At 35.3% G+C, this 20,849-nt stretch overlaps 1 protein-coding gene across 1 annotated transcript in view; it reads left to right on the plus strand.

The window, feature by feature from the left end:
* LOC113059310 (RNA-binding motif, single-stranded-interacting protein 3) overlaps positions 1 to 20,849 on the plus strand; it is a 142,724-nt gene that overhangs the window by 29,709 nt on the left and 92,166 nt on the right. The gene's annotated exons all lie outside the window — the stretch shown is intronic.

The raw sequence follows: 20,849 nt of genomic DNA on the forward strand, positions 1-20,849 counted from the left end.
TTTTTTTTTTTTGAGAGAAAGAGAGAGAAGATGCAGAAAAATAAGCATTATTTTCATTTAAAAAAAAAGTAAATACATGCCACTCACAATGTTAACACGTCAAAACTCAGGCCACAGACTGCCATAACATCTTTCAGTCTCTCTCAGGGTCTTGGGCTACCATGGTCCAGTTAGCCCAAGGCCTGGAGTGGGACTGGAATAAAAAATAATCATGATTATAAAAGTTTTATTAGCTGTGGCTGCTGTGCCAAATGGGCAGTAACATTTTGGAAAGGTCAAAGGGGTTGCCTTGGGGCTCAGCAGAAAAAAAGACTGTCCACAAACACTTTTTGCATTTTTTTTTTTTCTTTTTACATAACTCCACAGTGATTAAGATGCCATGCATGCATATCTGGCACCTTAGTGTTGCAATCTAAATCTTACAGCTGTGTGCATGCATACGCACACATTTTGTACACATGCACACATAGTTAGTGACCCTTTTGCTTCCTCCAGTGGCTCTGCTTCAGTGGCAGGGAGGGCAGTGAAAAGTGCTTCTGTCAGGCTGACATTTCAGAGATCTTCTTGTATGATTCCCCGCGGAAGATTGGCAGGGTTTTGAGGCTGAAGGTACAATGGGGTTAGACTCTAAAGGAGAAAGTGTCGCCTCAGCAGAATCTCAAACCTCAGCCATGAAAATGAGCCCTTAGATTTCTGCTTGCTGTGCTCATAGTTTTTTAATTAGATTATCTTGTAATTGAGGAATGGCACGATGTCAGGTTGCAGATGCAGAATGTTTGCCACATCGTGACTTTGAAACAAACATCCAGATTTTAATGTCTCAGTTATTTTGCATTAGAAGAGGTAAAAAGGTCAGATTGAAAGAGTGTTGCATTTACTGAGACAAAAAAAAAACAAAAAAAAAACTGAAAACGTACCGTGGCGTTTTCATAAAAGGCCCCGAATATGAATCATGAATTATTAATGAAGGCCTTAGGTGAACATGTCATCATCATGTTTATGTGCTTTCATTATGCATCTTGTGTGTGTGTGTGTTGGTGGAAATCAGAGGGCAGAGAGTCATGTCTGTGAGACAGTTTATTACTTTTCCTTTCCACGATTCGATATCATGGAGTATTAACCCTCAGGACACAGCATTTTATAATACCATTTAAAATAATTGCATTTCAGAGCCCCTCATTATGTCTCTGATTATAATCTAATGCTACAGAGAGAAAGTGAACACAATCCAACTCAATTCTGCTCACACTTGGAGCAAGGTTTTATGGGATGAATTAGGAATTTCATTACAAACAAAGTTCTGTATGTTTTTAGCCAATTTGTATCTTACTACAGTATATATGTGCACAATTAAAAAGTTGTATTGCTCTTTTGCAGATGCAAATGAAACCTGTGCACACAAAAATGTTCTGTACATTATCTTTTTCTTATTCATATTTTGTTTAGATTAGTAGCACTCTTATTTTTAAGTTCATTTTGCAGTATTCCACAGATTTTCCCAGATCAGTAGAGAAAAATACAAAAACAAAACTTCAGGAGAAATAAAACTACAAACAAATGCAACAACTGACATACAGTATACAGTATAAAATGAATGTGGTTAGCACAGCTTTTCTATTTTTTATTTAATTTAGTTTTATCTCGTCTTTTATTTGACAAGAAATGTTTTGGGTCATGTTGAAAACTTTTGACATTTCATTCTATGTTTGAAACCCTAGAAGAAACAGATGCAAGATTATGAAGATCGCTTTTTTTTAAGAGCAAAATCTAGGGAGCAGGAGATTTCATTTGCTTTCCATTTAATCTCATTGCTGTCTAGAAGAAACAACCGAGATATAAAATTGATCTCATTTGTGTTTTTCTTTCCTGTGTGAGTAAGATCAGAAAGTTATTATATTGCTTCCAGTGGTATCTTGGCATTAAGCAGTTCTTTTTTCCTGATTTTATACTATATTCCTCGTCTATATAGTATATATTAAATATCTTATATATATTTATCACTGAAAAGCAGCCAAGGCTTGCTGCCCAGAATGCACCCCCTTCCTTGCTCTCTGTCTATCAGGCTGATTGACTAACTGAGGAAGTGAAGGAATTGCCCTTGTGTACTGGCCTGCCATATCTAGGGGGGCCTCTGGGGTAGGATCTCATTTTCAGTCGGCAGAACCCCCCTTGGGCTCGAATAACTCAGGCATCCAGAGCATGCAAACCATTTCTGAGCCAGTGACAAGGCTAGTAACAGGTCATGGTTTTTATTTCAAAGTGTTGCTTTCTTACAGTACATTTGTCATCTTCTTTTTCTGCACTCATGATTTATGTCTCCTTCTCACCACTGTAGAAACGTCTAATCACAAGGAGAAAATCAGGCTAGAATTTCGAATGATTTGAAGACTGATTCATAATTCATGTTCTTTAACTCGAGTATTATTCAGGCCGCTGGTTTGCTTCAAAAGGCATTCAGGGAGTGTGCCAGAATCAAATGTGTGTTCGGTACACTCTTAAAAGTAAACGTCTCTCCAGTGACTTTTATCCAGTATCACCAAAACAACTATTTAAATCTAAAGGATGTATTATATTCATAGTCTGTTCTTCACTCAGCACTATCACATGGCTTCAGGACACCTGAGATTACTCTAATTGTGAGTTTCACATGATACATTATTAATATAAATGTTTGAATTTAAGGAGTTTTTGTTGTTGTTGTTGTTTACTTGTGTAATAATAGTGTTGTGTTTAGTCATCACGTGATGACCAATGTAAAATTTGTTTCATGAAGAAAAAATGGACTGCAGTTTGTTCCACTTCAATGGTTTTATGATTTATTATTATTATTTTTTAATAGGTGCAGGGTAAAGTCTCTAAAGTGACTTTTTCCTTATGAGACGATTTCTGTGGTTATTTCTCACTGCTGTTATTTTTTTTTTAAACATGAAAGCAGCAACATGTCTCCAGCATTCACATCTAACCTGAGGTCAGATGAGTGGCCGGCTCCTCTTGAAGCTCAGCTGCCCTGGTCATGTTCAGAAGAGCGTACGAGGGGCAAAAATCTGCTAGCCATCAATAGTCATCGTGAAGTCTTTCTGTCTCCCTCAGTATCACACAGCTCTTGTCAATATGTGTGAGGTGGGAGAGGAAGAGGAAGTTTAGTCGAAAACAGCCTAAACACTTGGGATAAAGGTCTTTTAGGCTGGATTCGACTGTTTTATTGACATCAGCACTGTCTACTGCCTCCCCGACTTCTAAGGCAGCAGGAAGGTGTCAGTCATCTTTTCAAATTCTTCTCAACAGTTCAAACCACAGACACACTCGCTTGCCAATCCTTTGTACCAAGGATATAAAAAGTCCATCCAGCTGGATGATGTAGGACATAGGCGTATGTAAATCATTTTTGGGTGAACAATCCCTTTAACTATGTACATCCACATTTGCAAATAAATTGGTCACACCTGTAATTAAAGATAGGATTTTGCCTTGATAACGTTAGTCATGTTGCTCTCTATTGGCTCTCACTGAATAGGATACCTGTTGTGGCCTCGGTAAGAGAAAGAGAAAATTCCCCTGTTAAAGTGTTCGTCTAACACTACATTTTTGGTTTGCGGTGCAAGGTGACTTGTGTTCAAATTCTGACTGAATCTGGTTTCCAGGGGATCAGATATTGATGTGACTCCAAAAGCTCTGCACACATTTCATTTATTTTATTTTAATTATTATTATTATTATTTTATATTTTAGACAATTTTGGCAAAATGTAGAAGTTTTACTGCCACTGCTTTTCCCCCCTAAATATTCATTGTAAACACTAAATCATATGTCATTTATTTGTATGTGATATATGGTATGTGATATAATCATACGTTATAAAAATGTTTTAAATGTAATGGTTAGAAACACTGTTAACTGGCTAAGATTAATTTCCCTTGATATGATGAACAACTGTAATAAGTTTGCCAGTACATTTTACAGTTAAATGTATACATAATGAAATTATAATTAAACATAATTAAATTAAAACCATCAACTGTCATTCCCACAATTATTTATCGAATTATGTTTCTATATAATTATTACTCTAATTATATAACTGTCTATATAATTATGTTCATCCTGTTTGTGTTTTTGTATATAACATTTTAAATCAGTTAATTAAATATACTGTACTTTAAAAAAAAAAAAAAATTCCTGTTGCTACAGTTCTGTTGTTTTTATGCCAAAGTTTCAAGAACCACAGCTGCCGTGTTATCCTGTAAATTTCACATTCTGCGGTGAGCAGAAATACTGTATTATGAAAGTTTTTCATGAGTTTTTGCTTGTATGTTGAGTCATATCTCAGCTTATACAACCTTTGTAATTTCTATCAAGTTTGGACGAGGCTTTATATGCAAACGTTCAGTAAATCAAGGCCATTGCATTTTAGGAAATAAAATCCTCCTTTTGGAAAGTTACTGGGCCTCTTTACTAAAAACCAGCAGTGCAAGCGAGCATACAAACAAACATCAGATGCTTGTAACTCGTGGCACAGAAGTGTCGAGTGGCATGTCAGACGAGACAGCTGCATTGGTAACCAATTAAGAGACTACACACCCACCTAGATAGAAGTTGAAAGAATGCTGGTTCACATCTCTCGGCACGAGACATCAAACGGTCCAGCATCCGTGGCTGCTGGCGCTCAGGGGAAAATAAAAACACAGATCAGAGTGGTGTGACGGCCCTTTGAGAACTGTCATTAGCACTTCACACACTGCAGCTGAAAGCTTCGTACATGGGACAGGTTGACTTGACGGTGATCAAATCAGTTGGGATCTGCTCCCAGCTCGGGCTGTCACAGCACGTCGAGCCGTGTCGCGATCTTTCAAAAGTGTGTGTGTGGATCGAGAAATATATTAATCTTCACTGAAAGTCGTTTTAGGCATTTTGGTTAACCTCATGTGGTGTTCACAGTTTTTTTTTGTGTTCATGTTTATTTGATTTTGTGTGCTTGTGGGTTGACTAAAGCATTCTTTTGAACCTGATCTGCTCTGGTCAGTGGGAAGAGAAAGGTTCCTTCATTCAGATGAGTTAGAACGCTGTGATCCCATGTACTGGCTGAACTGTGGTATTCCACTGGAGGTTTTGGTGAATGTAGTGTCAGCAGTTTAATTAAAGCTTTCTAAGTATCTGTTATTGTAAGGGCATTGTTGCCTCCTTTCTTTTTAACCTTGATTTTGTCTGTCTGGCCTGCCTTTAGGTGATATTAATTGCTGTGACTTTCTTCACCAAGGATCGAGGTGCACAAATGTATTAACATAACTCCATAAATGTTCTCTGACATCTCCATTTTATTGACCCTTATAAAGGCTCAAGTAAATCATTAGATGTTTAAGATTAAATAGATTGAAAAAAAAATATTAAGCAGCACAACAACTGGAAGTAATAATAAGAAATGTGTATATATATATATATATATATATATATATATATATATATATATATATATATATATATATATATATATATATATATATATATATATATACGATACGAAAGCTTATCATTTGCAGGACTGCAACATCGAACCGAGCTCTCCTTTTTATCCTTCTGCACCTGAATGAACAAATACAAATCACAGTTTAAACATGCAAACAGAAAAAGATGTGAAAGAGCCCAATTCAGCAGCCACACACTGTGTTCTGTGCACACAGGGTGCACGCAGAGAGACACGTCTCAAAGCGCTTGAACACCAAATTTGCTCTTGTACCGACAAATGCATACAAGATTATGTCAAAATACCCATCTTGGAGAGTATCCTCATAAAAACTATTGGTTATGTCTAAAGTGAAAGTAAACAGTGGAGAAAAAAATTGGATATGTATCATTACATTGGACGCTCTTAAAGTGACCATGCTGATACTTTGACCTGACCATGTTTTGCTTAAGTTTTTTTTAATTTTTTTTATTGCTAATGCAACCTTTTTACACCACAGACTGAGCAAAACTAAGCATTGCTTGATAATTGTTCAACTAAGTATTGATAGTTGTGTAAATATTGACATACTAACAGTGAATGTTTGGTTGATGTAATCCATTACATACTTTTCTATCAAAGTTATTAGACACAATCAAGATGAATTTGTCCCAACACAGTTTAACTCTTGAGTTCTTGTCATATTTTATTACCATTTTCTAAACTATAGCAAATAAACTGTGTTAATGTGAGAAATGTTGAAGGGGTCTGAATAAATTTCGGTTTGACTCTATATTTCATTTTTACAATGAAGACTATGCCACGCTATTTTACGTTTGATTATTTGGTTCCTGTACCTGGACACCTACAAACTTGAAAAAAAAAATTAATTGTGTAAATAGCACAAATAAATAAATAGAACGGACATAGAAATTAAACAATTTCAAATAGGGCCCTCTGGTATGTACAACCTACACCAGGGCCCCGCATTTGCCATTTAAAACATTTTGATTATGAAGACAACTTTTTTTCGTAATGATGTGCTTTGCTAAATAAATAGACACAATTAAACCAGTAAACAGATATTTCTTTAATACACAAGTCGTGGGGAAGTCGTGGCCTAATGGTTAGAGAGTTTGATTCCTAACTTTAAGGTTGTGGGTTCGAGTCTCAGGCTGGCAGTACCATGACTGAGGTGCCCTTGAGCAAGGCACCGAACCACCAACTGCTCCCTGGGTGCCGCAGAATAAATGGCTGACCACTGCTCCGGGTGTGTGTGTGTTCACTGCTATGTGTGTGCACTTTGGATGGGTTAAATGCAGAGCAAGAACTCTGAGTATGGGTCACCATACTTGGCTGTAAGTCACTTCACTTTTTATGTTTAGAGCAAGATTTTGGACAAGTAAAATTTCACCATGGGCAGGCCAAACAATTTCAAACTATTAAAAATGGAAACCAAACAACCAAGTTCCTTGTCATGCACTGCTATCTGTAGTCATGGCTGATTTGGCCAAGTGATTAAACTGATTAAGTCAAATTAATTTGAATTAGATTTAAGTGATTTTTCATTTGCAGTTCTGTTGTGTTTGGAAAAGCTGTGACATAATTTAATATGCTATTTTTGTTCTTGTGTTTATCATATTTTGCTGTATATGACAATCATCATAAATTATAGAGTAAATGGTTTACTAATAGTGTAACATGCAACTTCTCTCACTGTAAACCATTTGGCTCCTCTGGCTTGATGTTATTTAAGGTCGTGTTCTTGGCACTCCGCCATCCATGAGGGGAACTCCATGCTTGAGGTTCTGTAAGTTTTCAACTAGTAAACACAATCTTGAATCTTGTTCTTAATCAAAAGTTAGCATCAGTAGAAACAGTTTATATATGTATATATATATATATATATATATATATACAATCCATAAAAATACTCCTGCTTCTATTCATTAAAAAGGTTTCGACCCTTCATTAGGGTGACTTATAACTCTTGAGATTTGCATGAATTCCGTGAAATGCACGGAATGCTAATTAGTAAAGTTAGTGTATCACAAAACTTGGGTGCTAAAAACATTAAGACCACATTAAAGGAATGGTTCACCCAAAAAAATAAGACTTCTTTCATAATTTACTCACCCTCATTTTAAATCCATAGTTATTGTTAAAAATGTACATTGTTGAGCAGTGTTCAATCAGTGTTCGAAACTATGTTCTTGCCTTACCCCAATTCTCTATAAACTTAAATGATTTTGAAAGTTTTGTGTTTCAACCACAGCTGGCGAAAGAGAGGCCAAAATTCCAAAATGAACCTTTAACCTGGGTAGAATAATGTCACATTCTGGCGTTACTGCTCTCCATCAACTTAAAACTACCCTGATGTTCATTGTTAAATGTGAGCTTGATCAGGACGCTTTGCCAGATGTTCTCACAGTGAGCTCCTTCACCTTTGGTTACAAAGTTAGCCATATCATCCTGACAAATGATCCTTAAGAGTATTACATTAACCAGAAAGTAACGGCATAGAGGTCATTAAAGTTTTTGAGGTTTCAACAAAGACTTTCATTTTGTAACATATAAATCATAACCACAGACTCTGTCTATTAAATATTACCCCACTTCGGTTGTTCGCAATGCTTCATTTATCAGCATCTAAACAAACAAAACAAGACAGGCACATGATTAGAGGGACATTTTGCTCCGAGCACCCCCTTATTAGCTGCCAGAGAATTAATCTATGCCTGTGTTTGTGAAGAAACCTTCCTGTTCGTGAGTTTCGGCTTAGTTTGACATCCGTGTGCATGACCGTGGCGTGGCACTGACTTGTGGAAACGTTGCCAGTTATGTTGACTACATTCCTCCCTCCACCTCCACCCACCCACTCATCTGAGACGCCTGTATTTGTCCAGCCACTTGTTTTGCAAGATGAAATGGCAGCAAGTCAAGCATTCGAGTCAAATGGTTCTCATGTGTTTCATTCACTTTGGTCCACTACATGCTTTCTCTAACAGAGCTCCTCATTTTTATGTCTTCCACTCTCTGTTATGTGGTTGCTCTCGTACCCCTTTCTTCTACTTTGTTTACTGACAAACCATATTGACGGCGTAATAAAAAAAAAAAAAATCAAAACCAGTATTGTTTCTATAATGAGTCTCTGCAATCCCAGAGTTGTGATTATCCTTTTTCGCAAAAAAAGTCTGCCCACGTTTACACGCTATGTGATTGTAACACAATACAGCTTCATAATCGTGGGAAGAAGGAGGGGGGAACATTGAACATTCCAATGACACTTTAATAATAAAATAAACACAAAACAGCACAACAGCCCCTCATGGACGACTGCCGCTCACAAACAAAAACTACTTTTTTCAAGTTAATTTGTATAGCGCTTTTTACGATACAAATCATTACAAAGCAACTTGACAGAAAATTATGTTTCTACAATATTTAGTAGAAGCTTATAAGTGGTGACTGTCAGTTTGTGCGCATATGACAGGATTCTTTGGAAAAATTAATACAAGACGTAGTCAGCCAGACAATGAACGTTATTAACAGCAATTATTATATGATACAGTCACACTTGTAACAATATTTGTTATATTTGTTACCATATTTCCCATGTTACAAAAACTGCATTCTTCCATCTTAGAAACAACTTAATATTTGAAGTTCTGTTTGTTGATTCAGGGTTAGCATCCTCTGAGGGATCAGCATCATCTCTTTCTCAGGTGTTCTGGATCCAGACTGGATCTTGTGTATATCCTAGTTACCACGTGATGTAAATCCCGTGGCAAAACAGAGAAACAAATAGAGACATCATTAGCATAGCTGCTGTTCCAACAAAACAAAATTATTTAGTTTAACCCAAGCTAAAGAATAAGAATGCGCATTTGATCAGATGCAACTGCAGTCACAATTTAAGAGATGCATTATTTGAATGCTTGGTGAAAGATATGCGTTTTTAATCTAGATTTAAATTGGGAGAGTGTATCTGAACCCCGAACATTATCAGGAAGGCTATTCTAGAGTTTGGCAGCCAAATGTGAAAAAGCTCTACCTCCTTTAGTGGACTTTGCTATGCTAGGAACTACCAAAAGTCCAGCGTTTTGTGACCTTAGGGTGCGTGATGGGTTGCTACGTGGTATAAGGTAGCCATTTAAGGCCTTATAGGTAAGTAATGATAATTTGTAACTGATACGGAACTTAATAGGTAGCCAGTGCAGAGACTGTACAATTTTGATAATATGATAATATTTGATGTAAAATTTCTTTATTTTACTGGTGATAAACGAGATGACTCCCCATTTAAATAAACAAAATGGTAGCGATCAGACAGGAAGGATATAAACCATCTTAGAGCCTGCCCTTGAATACCGTATAGTTTTGTAATCTATCTATGAGTATGTTGTGATCTATGGTGTCTAATGCAGCACTTAGATCAAGTAAAACTAGCAATGAAATGCAGCCATTATCTGACACAAGAAGCAGGTCATTTGTAATTTTAACAAGTGCAGTTTCTTTGCTATGGTGGGGCCTGAAACCTGACTGAAATTCTTCATACAGATCATTTTTTTGCAGCAAGGAGCTCAATTGAGCAGACACAACTTTTTCTAACATTTTAGACATAAATGGAAGATTTGAAAGAGGCCTATAATTTGCCAGTTACTAGGATCAAGTTTTGGTTTCTTAATAGGAAGCTTAATAACCACCAGCTTAAATGGTTTTGGTATGTGACCTAAAGAGAACGATGAGGTAGTAATATTGATAAGTGGTTCTTCGTCTACAGGTAACAACCCTTTCAGTAATTTAGTGGGTACAGGATGTAATAAACATGTTGTTGGTTTCGATACAGTGATAAGACTTCCTGTCCTTCAGTGTTAGACACTGTAGAATCTACATTCGCTATTGTATTTCTAATGTTATCTATTTTACACAAACACAAAATAAAATTCCGGCCTGGTCCTCTGTCATCCTTCACTGTCGTAGCTACTCTTTTGTATCCTTCCGGATCTCCTCCGTGGGACTCGAGACCGGTGAGTGGCGCGGGTGTCGCTCATTTCCAATCACTCCACCGGCCTCGCTCCATTTCCACGGCTCTCGGCCCCGCCCTACTCGTCACAGTGATGGTTTGAATCGCAGAAAAATTGATAAATTCACACGAAACCTTGTACAACGGTTGTAATTTCAACCTCACAGCACTCTATAGAAGCTTATGATATTTATATTTATATTTCTTCTGTAAGCTTTGCCGTTTGCAGGCTTATAAGGGATATGAGATGAATTAGCTCCCATTTTCCAGACATCAGCGGTACAATGCCTCGATGGGATGCCGCTTCTCACAGTGACATTGATCTTTTCCTTATTAAACCCCTCCATCATTATAAAGGTGGGTAATATAGTCTCCCACTCTTACCTGGAGGTGGGAGCCACATTAAATATTAATTAAAAGTCAGATCAGGAGTGCCACGCTTATATCAGTCTTCCCGGTCTTCAGTCGGAGACGGAAGCAATAAGTAACTTTATTACCTCCATCGTGGATTGAAGGAAGGCGATAGGGGAAGAATAAGGCAAAAGAGGGACTGCAGAGAGGAAAGAGATTAATCTGCTGTGCAGACACTTTTGTGATACTGTAACAAGACTGATTTTGCTATGTGAATAGGGGTTTTGTGGGGTAGAGAGAGAAAAAAGAGAATGATTATTGCAAGAATACAGGAGTACTATTTATTTTCAAAAAGTGAAACGAGGTCAGGGGTTTTTGTGGTGCAGATTGGGGCTCTGTGATGCTTCCAGCGTTTTATTAAATCACTAGTGTATGAGACTCACATCCTGCACTCAAACCCCCCATCCCCCACCCCCCGTTTACAGTGTCCTGTTAAGGAAGGTATTGATGTATCGATAAACATCCTTTCATCAAGGTTTTAATGAAGCTAAACTATTTCTTTATTAAACATACTCTGTGAGTTAGGTTACACCTTTTTAATTAACAAAGTTTGGGGCAAAGATTGCACTCAACTCATTTTAACTTCTTTCTTTTTCTCATATGTAGGTCACATAAAAACGTGTCATTTTAGGATTTAATATGTCATTTTTGACAGTAAATTTTTAGTTTTTTTTTTTATTCTTACTTGAATGTACTGTACCTCAAAATACTGAGAATGTACCTCAAAATACTGATACATATATATATATATATATATATATATATATATATATATATATATATATATATATATATATGTGTGTGTGTGTGTGTGTGTGTGTGTGTGTGTGTGTGTGTGTGTACTTGTCTACCTATCCAACAGGGGACCATGGTGTCGTTACACACTCACCAACAGGGGACCTCTGAGCTAAGAGGGGACATTTTTCAGGTCCCCTGTTAGACATGCCTTAAATCATGCTAAAATCAACTGAAAAAGCCCCTGGTGAAGTTTTTTTTAATTTTGACCAAGTGGGGACCTGGACGTGTGTGTGTGTTTAAACTCATTCTCAGCAGCGCCCCTGTAGGCCGGGGCAGGAACTGTAAGGGCAAATTCACACACGTCGTTCACACTCCTCTATTGTCTGAATGCCTGCTGTTCCAGAGAGACTCTGAGGCTCTGAGAGGAGATTGAACACAAACCAGTCTTTTAAACTCCTAAACTCTTCTAAACTCTTAAAACATTCCTATTCTCAAACATCCAGGAGGACCACATTACAGTGAGGCAAAATAGTGTCTGAATTATTAGCATTATTATTTCACTCTAATGCTAAAAAAAGTTTATTTTTATATTTTTTACCCCAAAATTTTTTAACAGTGTATGTTGAATGTCAAGAACTGGTATTTTATTGTTATCATCAACATTGCCATTGCATACACAGATATTGACAATGTGAATTATTGTTAAATATTGGTCAGCCAATCAGGCGTCACCCTTCACCATCTAACAGGGGACCAGTGTGCTTTTTTTTTTAATGCAACAATCAATATATAATTTTGAAAAACTGACATATTATAACCAACAATTCCTCATAAAGTAGACTACCAGTAAATTTGATAAAAATTATTCTGCCAATAGACCTGACCATTTTTTGCTTAAGTGCTATCTGATATTATCAAGATGAATTTGTTCTGACAGGTTAACTCTGAGTTCTTGTCATCTTTTATTACCATTATCTAAACTATAGCAAATAAACTGTGATAATGTGTGAAATGTTCAAGGTGTCTGAACAAATGTAGTTTTTACTGTATACATACACAATATACGTATATGTACTTATAATACTGACACATTGAGAAGTGCCATTATAGTTAGTTTGTTGGTACTTAGTTTCTTTATTTTTCAAATAATAATAATAGTAATAAAAAGTAGTAATATAATTAGAGTCAGCCAGCTGTCAACAGTTCAAGGGCAGAGGTAATGCCTCTTATAATTAACTATATATATATATATATATATATATATATATATATATATATATATATATATATATATATATAAAATTATTATTATTTTTTTTACATTTATTTGACATTTTCTTGGCTTAACCCCAATACACTTCTGAACGTATGAATGCAATCAAAACCCATTCCTGAGAAGGTCCTATCAGTGATGATAATTTGATCAGACAGATAGACAGATGGATGGATGGATAGATAGATAGATAGATAGATAGATAGATAGATAGATAGATAGATAGATAGATAGATAGATAGATAGATAGATAGATAGATAGATAGATAGATAGATAGATAGAACAGATAGATGGAATAGTGCTAATGTTGATCTGAACACTTAGGTCCCCTGTTAAATGGTAAACTGCGACATCTCTTTGGTTGCTTTGACATTTCTTGCCAATTTCATGTTAACTTTGAAAATATTCAATTGGCTAAATTTCTAAATCAATGTTACAATCAACATATATTGTAACATTATATTATCATCCTTGCCATAGCATTCAGAGATGGTGAGAATGTGAAATATTGTTAAATGTAAGGTCAACTGATCAGGCGTCACACTTCACCATCTAACAGGGGACCAGTGTGCTTTACTCTAGTGAAATCACCACATGCACAGATCTGTTGCTGTGTATGTTTAGTATGTACAGTTTAGCCTGTGTGGAATTGTTTTTATTATTTGACTTTTTTCTGTTCAACACAAACAAAAATGACCCTCATTGGCCGATACGAAACATCAAAGGAGGATTCGTTGTAGAGTGTCTGACAAAATGAATGTCTTGCAATGTATAATCTACGCTCAGCACCGCCGAGTGTTCCCGCGATCTTTAAATCAAACATGTACGCGTATTTAAAAGCAATTTTAATACCCCGCATTTTGAGAGTGATGCTCCCTGATGCTCGCAAGTTAGGCTTGATAACATATCTAGACTGTAATTAGTATGATAGTAATTAGTAAAATCATGCAGGAGAGAATCCAGGCAGTTGAACAAAACCTTTTACAGAGCTTGAGTGTTGTTGTTTTTACTGCATATGATAATTCATACTCAGAAAGTAGAACTGAAATTATATTTATTACAAGATGATTTTTCCAGTCAAACATTTTTAGACCAGAAGTTGGTCATTAAGATTCCTTTTTTTTATCTGTAAAAATCTTGTCTTGTGGCTTGAGTTAAGTGTTGGCATTAATGCTAATCAAACAATAAAAGGCGAGAAGAAAAATAATTACATTAATTTCTCAAGTAAAGCATTATTAGTTTGTTTAATTTACATCAACAAAACAAATTGATGGGTTACAAAGAGCAGAAAGAGCTCTTTAAGGTAACAATTGCATGTCAATACTTCTGACAGTAAAGAGTGCATGTGTTAGATAAAATGAGTTTGGTCCCCAGTTAGATGGTGATGTGTGACGCCTGTTAGACTGAATCAACTCTTCTTACATCACAGACACATTAACATTATATGTTAAGTTAAGAAACTACATTATATGTTAACTTAAGAAACAACATTATATGTTAACTTAAGAAACAATATTATATGTTAACTTGCTGCATTGAAAAATTTCAGTTGAGTTCAGTAAAATACCTTTTAACTATGCTACTTTACCTGTTTAACACTGACATTTTCCAGAGGCTCAATTTTTTTGTAGGGTATTATCAGCATTGCCATTATATTCAGAAATAAATAAATAAATAAATAAATAAATAAATAAATAAATAAATGTAATTTGTTAAATGTAAAGGCAACCAAACAGATCATGTCATACTTCACCATCTAACTGGGGACCGGTTTGATCTTGGAGGCTAATTTGTGAATTTTTTTGATAGATAGATAGATAGATAGATGGATGGATGGATGGATGGATGGATGGATGGATGGATGGATGGATGGATGGATGGATGGATGGATGGATGGATGGATGGAATAGTGCTAATGTTGATCTGAACACTTAGGTCCCCTGTTAAATGGTAAACTGCGACATCTCTTTGGTTGCTTTGACATTTCTTGCCAATTTCATGTTAACTTTGAAAATATTCAATTGGCTAAATTTCTAAATCAATGTTACAATCAACATATATTGTAACATTATATTATCATCCTTGCCATAGCATTCAGAGATGGTGAGAATGTGAAATATTGTTAAATGTAAGGTCAACTGATCAGGCGTCACACTTCACCATCTAACAGGGGACCAGTGTGCTTTACTCTAGTGAAATCACCACATGCACAGATCTGTTGCTGTGTATGTTTAGTATGTACAGTTTAGCCTGTGTGGAATTGTTTTTATTATTTGACTTTTTTCTGTTCAACACAAACAAAAATGACCCTCATTGGCCGATACGAAACATCAAAGGAGGATTCGTTGTAGAGTGTTTGACAAAATGAATGTCTTGCAATGTATAATCTACGCTCAGCACCGCCGAGTGTTCCCGCGATCTTTAAATCAAACATGTACGCGTATTTAAAAGCAATTTTAATACCCCGCATTTTGAGAGTGATGCTCCCTGATGCTCGCAAGTTAGGCTTGATAACATATCTAGACTGTAATTAGTATGTAGGCTATAACAGGTTTTGTAGTTATCTATAGATCTGTTATCTTTCTCTATTTGAACTTTGAATATATAGAGAGCACTTATTGTTTCTACTTAATACGACTATTATGTTATTTGTTATGTGTATATTTGTATGTTCAGTTTGTGAAAAGAAGTTCACTTTCAGTCGGTCACTCTCAACATCTCATCGGTGATGACTGACACATTGTGATCCCAATTCTAGAAGCTCATGATTCATGTACGGTTCCAATGTCTAAAGAGACTCAGATAAAATCATGCAGGAGAGAATCCAGGCAGTTGAACAAAACCTTTTACAGAGCTTGAGTGTTGTTGTTTTTACTGCATATGATAATTCATACTCAGAAAGTAGAACTGAAATTATATTTATTACAAGATGATTTTTCCAGTCAAACATTTTTAGACCAGAAGTTGGTCATTAAGATTCCTTTTTTTTATCTGTAAAAATCTTGTCTTGTGGCTTGAGTTAAGTGTTGGCATTAATGCTAATCAAACAATAAAAGGCGAGAAGAAAAATAATTACATTAATTTCTCAAGTAAAGCATTATTAGTTTGTTTAATTTACATCAACAAAACAAATTGATGGGTTACAAAGAGCAGAAAGAGCTCTTTAAGGTAACAATTGCATGTCAATACTTCTGACAGTAAAGAGTGCATGTGTTAGATAAAATGAGTTTGGTCCCCAGTTAGATGGTGATGTGTGACGCCTGTTAGACTGAATCAACTCTTCTTACATCACAGACACATTAACATTATATGTTAAGTTAAGAAACTACATTATATGTTAACTTAAGAAACAACATTATATGTTAACTTAAGAAACAATATTATATGTTAACTTGCTGCATTGAAAAATTTCAGTTGAGTTCAGTAAAATACCTTTTAACTATGCTACTTTACCTGTTTAACACTGACATTTTCCAGAGGCTCAATTTTTTTGTAGGGTATTATCAGCATTGCCATTATATTCAGAAATAAATAAATAAATAAATAAATGTAATTTGTTAAATGTAAAGGCAACCAAACAGATCATGTCATACTTCACCATCTAACTGGGGACCGGTTTGATCTTGGAGGCTAATTTGTGAATTTTTTTGATAGATAGATAGATAGATAGATAGATAGATAGATAGATAGATAGATAGATGGATAGATGGATAGATGGATAGATGGATAGATGGATGGATGGATGGATGGATGGATGGATGGATGGATGGATGGAATAGTGCTAATGTTGATCTGAACACTTAGGTCCCCTGTTAAATGGTAAACTGCGACATCTCTTTGGTTGCTTTGACATTTCTTCAGAATTTCATGTTGACTTTGAAAATATTCAATTGGCTAAATTTCTAAATCAATGTTACAATCAACATATATTGTAACATTATATTATCATCCTTGCCATAGCATTCAGAGATGGTGAGAATGTGAAATATTGTTAAATGTAAGGTCAACTGATCAGGCGTCACACTTCACCATCTAACAGGGGACCAGTGTGCTTTAGTCTAGAGAAAACACCACTACATGCACAGATCTGTTGCTGTGTATGTTTAGTATGTACAGTTTAGTCTGTGTAGAAATGACCATGCAGTAGTGAACAAAATGGTGACCTAAACATGGAAACATTGAAATGAACTGATTTTGTTCAAGTGAAAAAAATTATTGAACATCATTGAACCAAATTTACACTTCAGTTTTCACCAACAAAACTTTTGACATTGTATGGGTAAAAACCAGCAGAAAGAGCTCTTTAAGGTAACAATTGCAGGTCAGTACGTTTAATAGTAAAGAGTGCATGTGTTTGATAAAATGAGTTTGGTCCCCAGTTAGATGGTGATGTGCGACACATGTCTGGCTGATTTGCCCTTTCTCTAATAACAAACGCACTATAAAGATTCTGGAGCTTAAAACTAAACAATTCTATTACTGACGAATACTGTTAAATTTAAAGGGTTTATCGTGGACTACGGTGTTTATAGTTTTTATTCGTTTAGAATGCAAATTTTACATTATTTCGAGTTTAATGAAACACAACTTTTTTTCTGTCAAAAACAATTTTGTTTGACATGAGTAGCATATTTTACTACTATTCAGCATATCTTGTAAAAAATGCTTGAAAAAATCTTACATTTCATCTTAAAATCTTAAATTTAATTTTAACAACAGTTTGTAAGTAAAAGTTCTTAATGTCAGTTTACAGTTAACCCTTGGCGTCAATTTTTAGTTTGTCCATTTAGTGCAGTTTTTCCATGTGCAGGGTATTTCACTGGTTTCATTAAGATACATTTGCATCAACAGACAAACGCTGTGGACAGGGACATTTATCACGTCAGTTTTGATGTCTTTTATCTCAAACTCAAATTCAGCAGTATTTTATGATGACTGTGTTTATGGAGTGGAATTATTTTCAGCAATTAATACCTCAATGTTGAAACTTTTCACATAAACTTATTGTATGACTTCAGAAGACTTTGAATACAACACAAATAGTTTTTAATACTTTTATAATCTTTCTTGGACTAAATGTCCATGAGTATGTGTACCCCAATATATTATTTCATCAGGAAATAACATTTGGCCATAGATTCTGCATTTTGATGCTAAAGGTTTCTCATTCAAAGCCGTGGAGCGCCTGCATGTGGAGAAACAGTGTTTTCTGTCAGTATGTGACCGGTTGAGAAAGCTTGTAGAGTTTAAGCAGTGTGGATATACACACAAGAGATTCTGTTAGAATGACTTTGGTCCCCAGTTAGATGGTGAAACGTGACGTCTATTTGGCTGATTTTGGCATGAGAAGCCTACTAAGTTTAATTTTATTAAGCCATTTTTTTACATTATTTCTGAATGTAATAATGACATATGAGTTACACATATTATCTGTCTTTATACACAATTTTGACTATAATGTATATTAGTATATTACTTATATTACTAAAAATTACTTAAATTACTTTTGATTGTTCACTAGTAGTATTAATATGGTTTTATTTTTTTACCCTAAAATTTTACAGTGTTTGTTGAACGGGTATTTTATTGTTATGATCAACATTGGCGTTGCATGCACAGATAGTGAGGATGCTAAATGTAAGGTCAACCAGCATCACACTTGACCATCTAACAGGGGACCAGTGTGCTTTAGTTTAGTGAAATCACTTCTGCGCTCTAAAAACCCATAAGTTCTAAATACTCAATTTTTTTGTGGACACCAATTATCTAAAAAAAAAAAAAAAGAATAATTAAGCAACTCTAATTTTTTTATTTACTTATACATTATAATAATTACATGAATTAATTTAGTCAAGTCAAGCTAAAAAGCTTTTTTTTTTTGCTTAATGTTTAAGTGCAGTGTACTTAAAACTGTTTATCATACATAATGTTTTTCATTTAGCAATTATTTCGGTACTTTATAAATTTCAAATACTAACTAAAAAAAGAATCAAAAACTCAAAAAAATATTCAGCCTTTTTTAAACCGCACGATCTGTGTATTTCTGAATGTGAAACACTGGAAGATCATCTCATCACAACTGCAGTGTTGCAGGACATTTCATTGTCCATGATAACACAATCAGCAGGAGAGGGGCTTGTGTCAGTGATGTCTCGCTCAATTCATCCTGGAATAAGTGCAGAGAGGAAAACTTTATCATCAGAGACTAAAGTAGACATTAATATGTAATGCCAACAGAGTGGGGGGAACTTTGACATCAGAACCCAGAAGAGTAATTCACCATGGGATCGTTCTAGAGCTGGGCGATATGGCCTAAAAAACAAACAAACAAAAAACTAATTTTTTCACAAAAAAATCTGATTTACAATTTTAATTGATTTTCCCCCTACTTAAAATCAATATTCAGATGACAAAGAAGTAGTTCAAAAGCAGTTAAAATGTCGTTCTTTATAATTTAACAGTCAAACTTAAAACTGAGACAAGATTATATATAAAGGCAGAATTACCTTAAAGCTGGAAAGACCTTATTGTTTTTAATACTAGCCCATCATGCATCTAACAATCCACTCAGTGTTCAGAGCTGTTCAGATTAAACTGCAGCTCCGCAGTGAGACAGTGTCATGGATGGAGGACAGAGCAAGTGGAAATATATTTTCTAGGCTATATTGTCCATCTTGTAATGCCACAGGTTTAGGTTATTTATTGATTGATTTAAATATAAATTATTTGTAATAGAGCAGACACTGTCTAACCATGTCTACACCGAACGTGAGAGTTGTGCCGTGCCCCGCTGAGCTAAAAGTGTGTGTAAACCTGATGACATCACACTATAGTGTCACATCATCTGAACGTAGTGTCAGTAAATTTGATCATAAACAGAACGAGCATCAGTTCACTGATGGGGATCGTGTCACATCCAGTGTAGACAACATCAGACACAAATATTGAAGCAGTTATGTTCATTTTTGAAAAACGATGTTTTTAATAAATAGCTAAATAAGGAAAAAATAATAAAAATAATCACGCCAGTGCAAGTTTGGGGGTTTGATTCCCCGGGAACACATGCTATGTAAAAATTGATAGCCTGAATGCACTGTAAGTCGCTTTGGATAAAAGCGTCTGCTAAATGCATAAATTTAATTTTTAATTTAACTTTAATTTAAATAAGAAAGTTTTAGGCTGTGAGTGTGTGCAGTTTACACTGTAGAAAATAAATAGAAGCATCGTCAAGTTATGTTTACCACAGGCACTATTTTATTCATAAATTGAAAAACTCCATTAAAAAAAACATATGAAAATCTCAAAGCAACCCGCAGCTCTGACGTCATAGTTCTACCACTCTTATTTCAGATCTATTATGGCAGTTAATTCTTACATTTTATGTCCTAAAGAACATTTATTCTCACACATGTACACTGGGAAAGCATGAAGGGCTCCTTAATGTTGACATCATGTAAACAAAAAACTATAATAATAAAAAAACGGTGATGGAGGCAGTTAGTGTTTGTGATTTGCCCTCACATGAAGATCAGACGTTTAGAATGTGATGAATGTCTGTGAAATCCTGCAGGTCTCTGATATGGTGAAACCTAGAAAACCACAAAAACGTAAAGTGTTTAACCGACATTGGAAAAGAGAAAGCCAAGTCTGTGTCCTGTTATGTTCGGACACTTCACATAACTTGAAGTTACAGTACCTGAAGTGTTACGGCTCACTCTGATATATTCAGCATCCAGCTCAGCCTGCAGTTTAAGAAACATTGTAAAGGTTTACTACAAGTTTGTACATTGCTTTTGTAATTTTAATATATTACAATATTCATGTCTGTGTATAAGCTTAAACCTAATTTTGGATTAGTACTCTTAGAAGCTAGTTGTTTAAAAACAGACCAAAAAACAAACAAACACACGTTTACCAGGGCATTTCCCCAAAAAAGCACTGTATGGCTAGGATGAGCGTAGAA

This window comes from Carassius auratus, chromosome 41 (assembly GCF_003368295.1).
Source record: "Carassius auratus strain Wakin chromosome 41, ASM336829v1, whole genome shotgun sequence".
NCBI lineage: Eukaryota > Metazoa > Chordata > Actinopteri > Cypriniformes > Cyprinidae > Carassius > Carassius auratus.